We start from the raw sequence: 13,837 nt of genomic DNA, 5'->3' as shown, positions 1-13,837 counted from the left end.
TGCAGGACTTAATTAATTCAGATGTTGCAGCTTGCTCGCTGCGGAAGTGTAGTGTCTAGTGACATCACCGAGACGTCCCTGACCATCGACGGCGTGGTGTTTGTTATTGATCTCGGATATGCTGCCCCCCCCAGCCTAATCTCCTCCGATCATCTGCCTCTGTTGCCTGAAAATCCCCAGATAAACAGAGCAGCGCTGCACCTGACAGCAGCAGAGATGGAAAAGCCTGTTATTAATTCCGCTGACATTTCTCCAGCACGGAGCCAAGTCATACATGTGGCTCAATCAGAGATGATACACACAATCCGCCGGGTGCATATATGTGTGCACGTGTGTGTGTGTGTGTGTGTGTGTGTGTGTGTGTGTGTGTGTGCACGTGTGTTTGTGCTTGTGTGTGTGTGCTTATGTGTTAGTGTCTCGTCCTCTGTGTGTCCCCCTGTAACCTGCACACAAACGCTGGTCGTAACTTTGATGCCCCTTATGCCGCATCTCTTTTCTAGATGTTAGTGAACCTGTGTTTAGAGTTGCAAAAATCTGTGAATGTTCAATTAATTCCCTGGTTTTCCCCGATATCCCGGTTGGATGTTCCTGGAATCAGGAGAGAATAGGCAGGAAATCCGCAATCCTCCAACCAGGATTTCTGTTAAACCAGGGAATTTATTGAACTTTCCCAGATTTCTGCTACCCTACCTGTGTTTGTATATGAAAGAGAGATTTGAATTCAGTCTATGCTGCACCTGTCCGCCTTGCTGTTCCTGCCAGGTGTATAATCCTCATATCAGAGTGGAGTCTCTCCTGGTGAAGGCCATCAGCAAAGCCTCGGCCCAGCAGAGGGCGGGCCGCGCCGGGAGGACACGCCAAGGGAAGTGCTTCCGCCTCTACACAGAGAAGGCCTACAAGACTGAGATGCAGGTTAGTTGTGGCACAGCTAGAATAATCACATTGTTCCCAGATGAATTGATGTCTAATAACTGATTGATTCTTCAAAGCTTAGGGCATGAAGAATCTCAGAAATAAATATATTTTGATTTGTTTAACACTTTTTTGGTTACTACATGATTCCATATGTGTTATTTCATAGTTTTGATGTCTTCACTATTATTCTACAATGTATAAAATAGTAAAAATAAAGAAAATCCCTTGAATGAGTAGGTGTTCTAAAACCTTTGACCGGTAGTGTATGTACTTAGAAAGGTCTCCATTCCCAGTTATCCAGTATTTCCACCCAGAACTAAAGTCACCTTTTCTTTATTCAGCCCTTTTCACTCTGAGAGCTGGATTCCCCACCAATCACCCACAGCTTTTTTTAATAACCTGCGCCAGTGACACAGACCCCCCCCTGTGACAAATGAACAGGTGAAAGACCCAGTCCTCCACTTTAACAAGGTAATTCTTTCACATCCCGGCAACTGGTGATCCCTGGCAGAGGGATTTGAAAACAAGTTAAATAGCCCTTCAAAACGACCCCAGACTTCCATTTTCTGTTCACTTTGACGTACGAGATATCGGCACCCTGACTAATTCGTTTTGATTTGAACACCTCCCCTCTGGTTTCCCCTCCTCTTCCTCTGTGACAGGACAAAACGTATCCTGAGATTTTTAGGTCCAACCTGGGTTCGGTTGTGCTGCAGCTCAAGAAGCTAGGTACCAACGATTTGGTACATTTTGACTTCATGGACCCACCAGGTAAGAGGTCTTATATTGCATTTAGACAAAAGGGATACATCTTGTTTTTGTGATACTAGGGGCCCTATCCAGTCAATTTCAGTCGAGGCTAAATTAACATTATTGCTGCTCAGTGTGTGTGTATACAGTGTGATGTTATAAGTTGCTGTAAATCACAAAGCCAAACCATTATTTTCACAGAGAAAAAGATTAATGTTCTTGACTCATCCTGGAAACCCTGTTACGGAGATTGATTGAATAGGGCCCCAAGTTGTAAATTGTGGGCTTTGATAAATAGCATCATGGTGAATATGTCTCACTTTGATCACAGAATCTGTTAAGGTCTAATGAACAGACATGGACCGGTAGAAACTGTTGCTCTGAAGTCCACAAAACCTTTTGTTCAATTGTAGATGTTTGATGTATGACACCCAATCTGGGTCAGCTATGTCACTTTTTTGAAGAGAAAATGAAAATGTGAAAAATCACATTCTGAGTAGTTGTAGAGTCAAAAATAATTTAGCAGAATGGTCACATTGGACCTTGTGGTTCTTTGCTCTTTTGTCAGAATAGGTGGTTAAACTCCACTGTCAAAACTAGTCTGTTTCTATCTGCTCTGTGGGTACATGGTGCAGTGGCTGGGAGGAGTAGTTTGTGGCCGGTGAGTCGGTGTGTTTGGGCTATCGCTTCTCCAAGCGCTCCCTGTTCATTCGTACTGGGCTAGAGCCTGGACAAAACACAGAGAGGCTCTTTGGCTCGTCCCAATGTCACACTCGAGAGACACCAAGCCAGGCCACTGGCTTCCTTCCCAGCAGCCCTAGAGCCAATGCACCGTGTGTGTTCTTACTCTCCCCAAGGAGAACCCCACTTCCCTCGGTCTCTCTCTACCTAGCCTCAAGCCCACACACACTCCCCCTCTCTCTCCACCTTAATACAGTTTTCATCTCCCCTCCGAGATTAAACCCATCTCTCCCCATCCGTGGCGACAAACGCCATTTTGAGAATGAAATTGGTTACATCAATAGCCCAGGTATCACCTTGGTTACATCAGTAGCCCCGGTATCACCTTGGCTATTGCCTCCTCTTTATATTCTGCGGGTGAAACGTGACTGACCTACTCCCCCTTCCTCCGCCACCCACTCTCCCACTGCTATACGTCTCCCAGCACGTAAGCTTTAGTCCCCCGCCGGCCCACTCAAGCCCTGTTCATTTAGTCTAACTGGAAATGAGGGGAAGGAATTATTACCTTATTCATCTATACTGAACAAAAATATAAACACAACATGCAACAATTTAAAAGATTTTACTGAGTTACAGTTCATATAAGCAAATCAGTCAATTGAAATAAATTAATTAGGCCCTAATCTATGGATATTCACATGACTGGGCAGGGGTGCAGCCATGGGTGGGCCTTGGAAGGCATAGGCCCACCCACCCACTCTGCAGCCAGGCCCAGCCAATCAGAATGACTTTTCCCCACAAAAGGGCTTTATTATAGACAGAAATAGTCCTGGCGTGGTTACACGTGGTCTGCGGTTGTGAGGCCAGTTGGACGTACTGCCAAATTCTCTAAAACGACGTTGGAGGCAGCTTATGGTAGAGAAATGAACATTCAATTCTCTGGCAACAGCTCTGGTGGACATTCCTGCAGTCAGCATACCAATTGCACGCTCCCTTAAAACTTGAGACATCTCTGGCATTGTGTTGTTTGTCAAAACAGCACATTTTAAAGTGGCCTTTTATGGTCCCCAGCACAAGGTGCACCTGTGTAATGATCATGCTGTGTAAATCAGCTTCTTGATATGCCACACCTGTCAGGTGGATGGATTATCTTGGCAAAAGAGAAATGCTCACTAACAGGGATGTAAACAAATTTGTGCACAAAATCTGAGCGAAATACGCATTTTGAACGTATGGAAAATGTCTGGGATTTTTTATTTCAGCTCATGAAACATGGGACCAACACTTTACATGTTGCGTTTATATTATGGAATATATGGAAGTTCTACACGCTGTCAGTGGAGGCGCTGGATCTGTCTAACTAGCTGCTTAGCGCCCCGGGAACACGAGCTGATTGGACTAGAAAGCTTCTCCTCCAAGAAAAGGCTTTGTATCTCGCTGGCACACAGGTCAATTTGACATGCAGTGCAGAAGAAATACTCCCAGGATGGCTATGCCGGAGTTGTGGGTTCAGCCAAGTGAATCTCTGGATGTGGTTAAAGAGAGCCATGGATTTGGATCTCCAGGTAGAGGGGCATGATTGGAACATGTCTTTCTCCTTAGCCTGTAGCCCTGTTTGATTGTCCGGGTGTTCGCTTCATTAAGAGACATGGGAACACACACACAAATTAAACGTCTGCTCATCAAAGGGCTTGAGAGATTAAACGCTTCCTTGAACTTTTTGTGCGTATGGAACATTTCTGGGATTTTTTATTTCAGCTCATGAAACATGGGACCAACACTTTACATGTTGTGTTTATATTATGATATTATTACATGTTGTGTTTATATTATGATATTATGGTGTGGGGGATGCTTCCCATCAGCCATTTGTTTTAATTTATCATACATTTGGGCACATTAAAATAATTAAATCGTGACTTGGGTTTGTGCTACTGTTATTAAGGCAAAGTGGGAACATTGTCATTGAGTAGTGAGTGGCGCAGTGGTCTAAGGCACTGCATCGCAGTGCTAACTGTGCCACTAGAGATCCTGGTTCGAATCCAGGCTCTGTCGCAGCCGGCCGCGACCGGGAGACTCATGGGCGGCGCACAATTGGCCCAGTGTCGTCCAGGGTAGGGGAGGGAATGGCCGGCAGGGACGTAGCTCAGTTGATAGAGCATGGCGTTTGCAACGCCAGGGTTGTGGGTTTGATTCACTAACTGTAAGTCGCTCTGGATAAGAGCGTCTGCTAAATGACTAAAATGTAAAATGTAATTGAGCTGCTGCTCTCCTCTGTGGCTGCATGTAATAAATAATAAATAAATAAATAGGTCATTTAGCAGACGCTCTTATCCAGAGCGACTTACAGGAGCAATTATGGTTAAGTGCCTTGCTCAAGGGCACATCGACAGATTTTTCACCTAGTCGGCTCGGGGATTAGAACCAGCGACCTTTCGGTTACTGGTACAACGCTCTTAACCACTAAGCTACCTGCCGCCCATGTCATGAAACGGTACAGGCAGGGTGATACCTAGGAGTGGGCTAGGATTATCAAGGGTTTTCAAAGAACCCAGGCATGAAGGCCATTGGCCTTTAGTCTGTGTTAGGCTATATTCGAGTTGGGCCTGAATCTTAACTAAGAAACTCTATTTCCACCCTGTAACCAGGGAGCACACGAACGGCCTGTCTATTTCTCTGTCGACCTGCCTCGCTCCACACTCAGTAAGCACAGAGGCGTGAACCCATATGGAAAATCTAAGCGAAATCAGTAGCGATTTACAGGAAGGACCAGCCCTGGGTGGGATTCATTTGCTTCGTGACATTTGCAGAGTAGTACATTTCAAAGCCAATGTGAGTTTAATGTACCTTTAGCCTTTAGTCCCATTGATTTGGCCCTTGGTTAATATATCTGATTCTCGTGTATTGAGGCGGTCAATATTTATTTCTGATTAGGTGAGCCATGAATAGATTGCATTTCCACACTTGTTCATTATGTTACTGCAAAATCAGATTTCGTCCACAAGGAGTGGGTCAGCCACAAGCCATTGGTGTAGTAACACACTGGACACACACTGGTTGAATCAACATTGTTTAAATGACGTTGAACCAACGTGGAATAGACGTTGAATTGACATCTGTGCCCAGTGGGAAGTGATGTGGCTAGCTCTCACGTTTGTATAAAAAGTAGGTTTGATGCCCCAAATCGATATTTGTTCATCATAAGAATATACCCCCTTGCATTTTGAAAAAGGCTTTTTTCTTCCTTATTTGAGAGAGATGAAAGTGAACAACACAGCCCTCAGCTGAAGCCAAAGCTAATTTTCAGTTAACATGCAACTGATCATTAGGCTTCAATTCTCCCGAGCCAAAGGTCAATAATTGCATCTTGGGGAAAAATCTTTTAACCAAACATTGGGAGCCTTGTGTTGATGCATTAAGTTAAGGGTTCCCCTGTAATTCCATTAGTTGTTTTGAATCGGGGGAGCGGAGGATGAAAAATGAGCCTCCCTGCCATGGTTACAAAGTTGCCATCCAGGGTAACGGCCATCACACACAGAGAGGTGCTTTCCTTCTGTTCTTTTCTTTCTCCCTTACCACCTCTGCCATCCCTTATTCTTCCTTTGTTTTCTCTCCAATTCCTTATTTATTCAACTGCTCCAACAAGATCATGTCCATCACAGCCATGCTGTCAGGTAATAGTCAGGGAGAAAGTGCGGTATGCCAATCACAAGCCTCCGTCACTATTGTAGGTGATACGTTTTCTTGTGAAAAGTTGTATGTTCATGGCAAATTTGCCCTCCATCCCCCACAAAATATAGATTCAGTGAACTGCACCTGCTACTTATTTTTCCCTTAGTTGTCTAGACGATGCTCCCCTTCACCCTTGACCCCTTTCTTGTTTAGTCTATTTGACCAGACAGTTTTTGGAGATAATTAGATGATATGTTTAAGTCATGAACTTCTCCTGAAACCCAAGACTTTGATGTGCTCGGGTTTGCAGACACAACATTTGTTGACACTAGATTTGTTTGTATGGTGTCTAGAGCTGGTCCATTTCACACCAGCTGTTTCATTAGAAAAACATATATTTGTCCGGGAAAGAATGGAAAACCATGCCTCTTTGTCAGTGTAGCAATGCCATCTCTCTAGCACTGATAGACTACAATAAGCTCCAACAAGAGCTGTGTAAATGAGGTGTAATCTCAATAACGATGTTGATGAATGTGATTTAACTGCGGCTGATAGCAAATATAATCTCAAATGGTGCTTTAGATCTGCCTACTACAAACGTAGACGAGTCTTTGCTCCCTGCATGGAGATGGGAGACGGCATGAAGGTTTGCCCATGACCCCACTGGGCACAGTGAAGTAGAAAAAAAGAGGGCTAGTGAAAGGAGCTGGCAGTGTCAGTCAGTTAATATTTGTCAGGCAGGAAAAATGTGTGTCTACAGTAAATTAATGAGTTTATAGTCTAGTCTGAGCAGCACCAATGTGCTCTGGCAGTAATTGCACTTTAGGCTTGCCAAAGCAGAATGCTCCTCATTGAGATTAATCCGATACTTTTGAACGGGGGGAAAGGAAATTTAACTAGCTAGCTGTTTGGACATGCCACACATGTATAACGGGTGTGTCAGGGAACCTGGTTTTCTGCTGAGTTCACTACCGAGTCAGCAGTGGAAACTAGGCCTTGCATCGCCCAGGCAACCAAGTGCAGGGGTTCAATAAACACTCAACTTTCATCGGTTAAGTCCACGATGGAGCATGTTTTGACATGAGGCAGCTCCCAGCAAGTTGTGGTAGGGCGAGAGGTGTTTGATGCAGCCTTTTGATGTACGAGTGCTTTTCCGCTTGGGTGCAAGACCACGGTTTTCCCTCTCTTAAGTGCTCAGGCCCAGATCGAGTGGTGGAGGACACTTTGCCTTTGGTCTCTTTCTGCACCACTGCTTAAAGAGTTTGAGTCAGATGCAGGCTAGCTTCATAGATGCCCTTTTGCCAACCAGTTTGAGTAAATATACTTTTTGGGGGGTTGCAGACCCTTTCCATGCCCTTCCTCTCATCCTCAACGTCTACCACGCCTTCAAACAGAGTACGTGTCCTTCACTAAATGTCCATTGAGCATGCTTTGAAACCCAGGACTAGACTAAATCTGTCTCTGATAAACCAACCTTAATGTCACCTAACATAAATCTCTCGCCTCTCACAGACCACGAGTCGACACAGTGGTGCTACGACAACTTTGTGAACTACCGGTCGCTGACAACGTGCGCCAGCAGCTGTCCCGGATCATGGACCGCTTCAACCTGCCCCGCTGGAGCACAGAGTTCACCAGCATAGACTACTATATCAACATTCACAGAGCACTGGTCACCAGATTCTTCATGCAGGTCAGTGCTCACCGGCCAAACAGAGAAAGGGCCCAGAGGGTTCTGTCTCAGTATGTGTCGTCATACTGACAACACAGCACTTGGTTTTGACCTTTAGGCAGTTGGCAAGTCCCTTGTACATGTTCCCAAAACATCACAGACCAGAGTGGAGTATGTAGATTAGTCAGCTACACCTAGTCAATGTTTTGAAATTGGAAAATAGCAAGGTACAATGCCTTGCAAAAATATTTTTGTTTTTTCAACAAAAAAAATATATATATTTTTTTTTTTTTTTTTCTCCTATTTTGTTGCATTCCAACCTGTAATTTAAATTGATTTTTATTTGGATTTCATGTAATGGACATACACAAAATAGTCCAGATTGGTGAAGTGAAATGAAAAAAATAACTTGTTTCAAATAATTCAAAAAAATTAATAACGGAAAATATGCATGTGCATATGTAATCACCCCTTTGCTATGAAGCCCCTAAATAAGATCTGGTGCAACCAATTACCTTCAGAAGTCACATAATTAGTTAAATAAAGTCCACCTGTGTGCAATCTAAGTGTCACATGATCTCAGTATATATACACCTGTTCTAAAAGGCCCCAGAGTCTGCAACACCACTAAGCAAGGGGCACCACCAAGCAAGCGGCACCAAGGAGCTCTCCAAACAGGTCAGGGACAAAGTTGTGGGGAAGTACAGATCAGGGTTGGGTTATAAAAAAATATCCAAAACTTTGAACATCCCACGGAGCACCATTAAATCCATTATTTAAAAAATTGAAAGAATATGGCACCACAACAAACCTGCAAAGAGAGGGCCGCCCACCAAAACTCACGGACCAGGCAAGGAGGCATTAATCAGAGGGGCAACAAAGAGACCAAAGATAACCCTGAAGGAGATTGGAGTATCTGTCCATAGGACCACTTTAAGCCGTACACTCCATAGAGCTGGGCTTTACGGAAGAGTGACCAGAAAAAAACCATTGCTTAAAGAAGAAAATAAGCAATCACATTTGGTGTTCGCCAAAAGGTATGTGGGAGACACCCCAAACATATGGAAGAAGGTACTCTGGTCAGATGAGACTAAAATTGAGTTTTTTGGCCATCAAGAAAAATACTATGTCTGGCGCAAACCCAACACCTCTCATCACCCCGAGAACACCATCCCCACAATGAAGCATGGTGGTGGCAGCATCATGCTGTGGGGATGTTTTTCATCGGCAGGGACTGGGAAACTGGTCAGAATTGAAGGAATGATGAATGGCGCTAAATACAGGGAATTTCTTGAGGGAAACCTGTTTCAGTCTTCCAGAGATTTGAGACTGGGACGGAGGTTCACCTTCCAGCAGGACAATGACCCTAAGCATTCTGCTAAAGCAACACTCGAGTGGTTTAAGGGGAAACATTTAAATGTCTTGGAATGGCCTAGTCAAAGCCCAGACCTCAATCCAATTGAGAATCTGTGGTATGACTTAAAGATTGCTGTACACCAGCGGAACCCATCCAACTTGAAGAACCTGGAGCAGTTTTGCCTTGAAGAATGGGCAAAAATCCCAGTGGCTAGCTTATAGACATACCCCAAGAGACTTGCAGCTGTAATTGCTGCAAAAGGTGGCTCTACAAAGTATTGACTTTGGGGGGGTGAATAGTTATGCACACTCAAGTTCAGTTTTGTTGTCTTATTTCTTGTTTGTTTCACCCCAAAAAATATTTTGCATCTTCAAAGTGGTAGGCATGTTGTGTAAATCGAATGATACAAACCCCCAAAAAATCAATTTTAATTCCAGGTTGTAAGGCAACAAAATAGGAAAAATGCCAAGGGGGGTGTGAACTTTCGCAAGCAGCTGTACCACTGACTTCAATATACACCGAGTGTACAAAACATGCTCTTTCCATGACAGAATGACCAAGTGAATCCAGGTGAAAGCTATGATCCCTTGTTGATGTCACTATTTCAATCCACTTCAATGATGGAGGAGAGGACAGATTAAAGAATTATTTTTAAGCCTTGAGACAATTGAGACATGGATTGTGTATGTATACCATTCAGAGGGTGAATGGGCAAGACAAAATATTTAAGTGCCTTTGAATGGGTTATGGTAGTAGGTGCCAGGCACACCGGTTTGAGTTTGTCAAGAACTGCAATGCTGCTGGGTTTTTCACGCTCAACAGTTTCCTGTGTGTATCAAGAATGGTCCACCACACAAAGGACATCCAGCCAACTTGACACAACTGTGGGAAGCAATAAAGCCCTTTATCTATTTCCCCAGAGTCAGATGAACTCATGGATACCATTTGTATGTATCTGCATCCAGTATGAAGTAAGTTAAATAGGTTACAATAGCTTTCTGTGACTGAATGTAACCTCACTTCGCTACCCTAAAACTTTATTTGTTATATATAAACCATAACGCAAAGTATGCTGATTGGCTGCCAAAACGTTAACTGGGTTAAATGACTGGTATTTCTCTTTCTTGACACACTGTTGCGTGTGAGAGAGGAGTGTCTTGAGAGTGGTCTGCTCCAGTCTTAGTCTGGAGCAGACCATGAGAAACTAGATTCCCTGGTCTGATGAAACCAAGATTGAACTCTTTGGCCTGAATGCCAAGCGTCACGTCTGGAAGAAACCTGGCACCATCCCTACGGTGAAGCATTGTGGTGGTAGCATCATGCTGTGGGGATGTTTTTCAGCAGCAGGGACTGGGAGAACGGAGCAAAGTACAGAGAGATCCTTGATGAAAACCTGTTCCAGAGCGCTCAGGACCTCAGACTGGGGCGAAGGTTCACCTTCCAACAGGACAACGACCCTAAGCACACAGCCAAGACAACACAGGAGTGGCTTCGGAAACAAGTCTCTGAATGCTTTGAGTGGCCCAGCCAGAGCCCGGACTTCAACACGATCGAACATCTCTGGAGAGACCTGAAAATAGCTGTGCAGCAACGATCCCCATCCAACCTGACAGAGATTGAGCGGATCTGCAGAGAAGAATGGGAGAAACTCTCCAAATACAGGTGTGCCAAGCTTCTAGCACCATACCCAAGAAGACTCAATGCTCTAATCACTGCCAAAGGTGCTTCAACAAAGTACTGAGTACAGGGTCTGAATACTTATGTAAATGAAATATTTCAAAAAATTCTATAAACCTGTTTTTGCTTTGTCAGTATGGGGTATTGTGTGTAGATAGATGAGGGGGAAAAAACGATTTCATCAATTGTAGAATAAGGCTGTAATGTAACAAAATGTGAACAAAGTCAAGGGGTCTGAATACTTTACGAATGCACTGTACGTCTTGATTTACCCAGTTTATCAATAGAGATTTACCATTCAAATAAAATGAATACCATTATGTTGATATGCAGTTAGATTAGTAAAAACAGTCACATTCATTTTATTTCAAAATTGATTAATCTCTGGAAAATGTTGTCATCACAATGTTCTAATCTAATGATATTGAATATCGGCATAAAATATCAGACATCGGCCTCCTTGACCTCCCCAAAGAAATTCGGTATCGGCCTTCAAATAAATCCATATCAGTCGTTGTAACACAACACGTCAAGATATTTATTGTAATGGATAGCCTGCCCTAGGTATACACACAGGCATTACCAGTTAAACACATAATAAGAAATCAAGTCAATTTGCTGCCCACTCAGGGAAAATAAATGACATTTTGTTGAAAGTCCATTTCCGGAGGGAACCTGAAAACATGCGACCTGACAAGTTGAATTACGACATTAATATTTAAATATTTGTCAACATTAACCTTTATCACAAAGACAAATTTGTAGCTCATGTTGCAGTTTAGGGGCGTTAGAACGCACGTCTTTGTTCGGCGAGGTCTTTATTGAGACTGATTGCCCTGGTTAATCGCAACAGCCGTCGTCTGCATATTAAAGTACCACGAAAGGAAACAAAAAAAACTCAATGCCCTCTTAACTTGACGAATTCCGCTGAAGTTTCAATCACCTATGCCTAGAGCTGCCGCTTTCCACCCTTTTCTGTGGAATTGATTGTGTTCATTGTACATTAAGGTAGGTACTACAGTCCATGAGGTCAGTGTAGTTTAACCATAATAGTGACATTTGGCAGCAAGGATCCTACATAGTAATAACTGTTCAATTGTTGCATTGCTTCAGGCTAGAAAACAAACCTACAGAGCAGGAACGCTCGGTCAAAAAAACGTGTTGAAAATGCATTTCTGTGCGGATATGGACTTTATGATGTACTGTACTGTATGTGTTTGATAATAAATGTCTGTGGAAGTGATCTTGAAAATGTACTGTAGTTAGTGTGTGCCCTGTGTAGCTAATATCTAGCCTACTTATTCCTATCTGTCTGTGTGTCTACCAGGTAGCCCATTTGGAGCGTATGGGCCACTACCTGACGGTGAAGGACAACCAGGTGGCCCAGCTGCACCCCTCCACTGTGCTGGACCACAAGCCGGAGTGGGTGATGTACAATGAGTTTGTGCTGACCACCAAGAACTACATCCACACCTGCACCGACATCAAACCAGAGTGGTATTTATAAATCATGAATATTTTTAAAAAAAGTGTTTGTGTGTATTGTTTTGCATTGTTAGGTATACTGCACTGTTGGAGCTAAAAACATAAGCATTTCGCTGCACCTTTCTATAAAATGTGTACGCGACCAATAAAATTAGATTTGGTAAGCTGTCAGCAGCTTACGGTCTACCTAGCCCTAGATCCATCTTGTCTAGTGTGTGTGTGTGCATGCCTATAGTCAGTAGTCTCCTAGATTCTGCTATGTGTGTGTCTCTATGTGCTTGCCTGCAGTCAACCCGCCTGCTCCGATATTCCTCTAGACCTGTGAGAATGTGTGTACACGTGTGTGAACAAGCAGTCAGCGTGCTCCTTGTGTGTGTGTGAGACTGAGTGTGTGAGACTGAGTGTGTGTGTGTGTGTGTGTGAGACTGAGTGTGTGTGTGTGTGTGTGAGACTGAGTGTGTGTGTGTGTGTGTGTGTGAGACTGAGTGTGTGTGTGTGTGTGAGACTGAGTGTGTGTGTGTGTGTGTGTGTGTGAGACTGAGTGTGTGTGTGTGTGTGTGAGACTGAGTGTGTGTGTGTGTGTGTGAGACTGAGTGTGTGTGAGACTGAGTGTGTGTGTGACTGAGTGTGTGTGTGACTGAGTGTGTGTGTGTGTGTGTGACTGTGTGTGTGTGTGTGTGTGACTGAGTGTGTGTGTGTATGTGTGTGTGACTGAGTGTGTGTGTGTGTGTGTGTGTGACTGAGTGTGTGTGTGTGTGTGTGTGACTGAGTGTGTATGTGTGTGTGACTGAGTGTGTGTGTGTGAGACTGAGTGTGTGTTTGTGTGTGTGTGAGACTGACTGAGTGTGTGTGTGTGTGTGACTGTGTGTGTGTGTGTGTGTGTGTGTGTGTGTGACTGAGTGTGTGTGTGACTGAGTGTGTGTGTGTGTGTGACTGAGTGTGTGTGTGTGTGTGTGTGACTGAGTGTGTATGTGTGTGTGACTGAGTGTGTATGTGTGTGTGACTGAGTGTGTATGTGTGTGTGACTGAGTGTGTATGTGTGTGTGACTGAGTGTGCGCATTGTTGGATTACGTGGGTGTTTGTCTCTTTATGTCTTTGTTCTTCTGTCTGTGTGTCCATGCACATTTATGTGTCGGATGAAGTGTCTGCGCCAGTCTCTGTGTGCGAACGTGGGTGAGAAAGCCTTCTCTCTCTCTCTCTCACACACACACACACACACACACACAAAATTGCAGACACATCATGACTAATATGTTTACTTGTCTCCTTTCCAAGGCTGGTGAAAATCGCCCCGCAGTACTAAGAGATGGGTAACTTCCAGTTGGAGCGCATCGTCACTAAACTCTCAACCAAGGAATACTCTCAGAACTGACACTATAGTATACGCCAGAACAATACCATCACCACCACCACTAATGAACTCTGAACTCTTCATCTGAGCCTTGAATTTTCTTATTTGTTTATAATGTATTATTTTCATAATTTTGTACTTTTGGTTTGGCTCCTTATTTTGACCACCTTTGGTCATTGTGATTAACAGGTGGTTGGCATTGCGGTTGATCCGGGCGGGAGTGAGCGGTCAACGCGGTTACCGTCATTGACCATGTTAAAGCATTACCATTTATGT

The 13,837-nt window shown here is 43.9% G+C and overlaps 1 pseudogene across 1 annotated transcript in view; it reads left to right on the top strand.

The window, feature by feature from the left end:
- LOC311132589 (ATP-dependent RNA helicase DHX15-like) overlaps positions 1-13,513 on the top strand; it is a 38,288-nt pseudogene extending 24,775 nt beyond the window's left edge. Inside the window, exons 6-12 of the transcript in view lie at positions 31-132; positions 763-912; positions 1,578-1,686; positions 7,360-7,413; positions 7,531-7,715; positions 12,056-12,221; positions 13,486-13,513. The product of the transcript in view is annotated as an ATP-dependent RNA helicase DHX15-like (transcript). The remainder of the gene's footprint in view (positions 1-30; positions 133-762; positions 913-1,577; positions 1,687-7,359; positions 7,414-7,530; positions 7,716-12,055; positions 12,222-13,485) is intronic.
- Positions 13,514-13,837: the final 324 nt, after the last annotated feature.

The sequence above is a fragment of the Coregonus lavaretus genome (genome assembly GCF_964263955.1).
Source record: "Coregonus lavaretus genome assembly, chromosome: 7".
NCBI classification, from domain to species: Eukaryota; Metazoa; Chordata; class Actinopteri; order Salmoniformes; family Salmonidae; genus Coregonus; species Coregonus lavaretus.
Note: the sequence above shows the minus strand (reverse complement) of the source record. Positions and strands in the feature narration are given on the sequence as shown.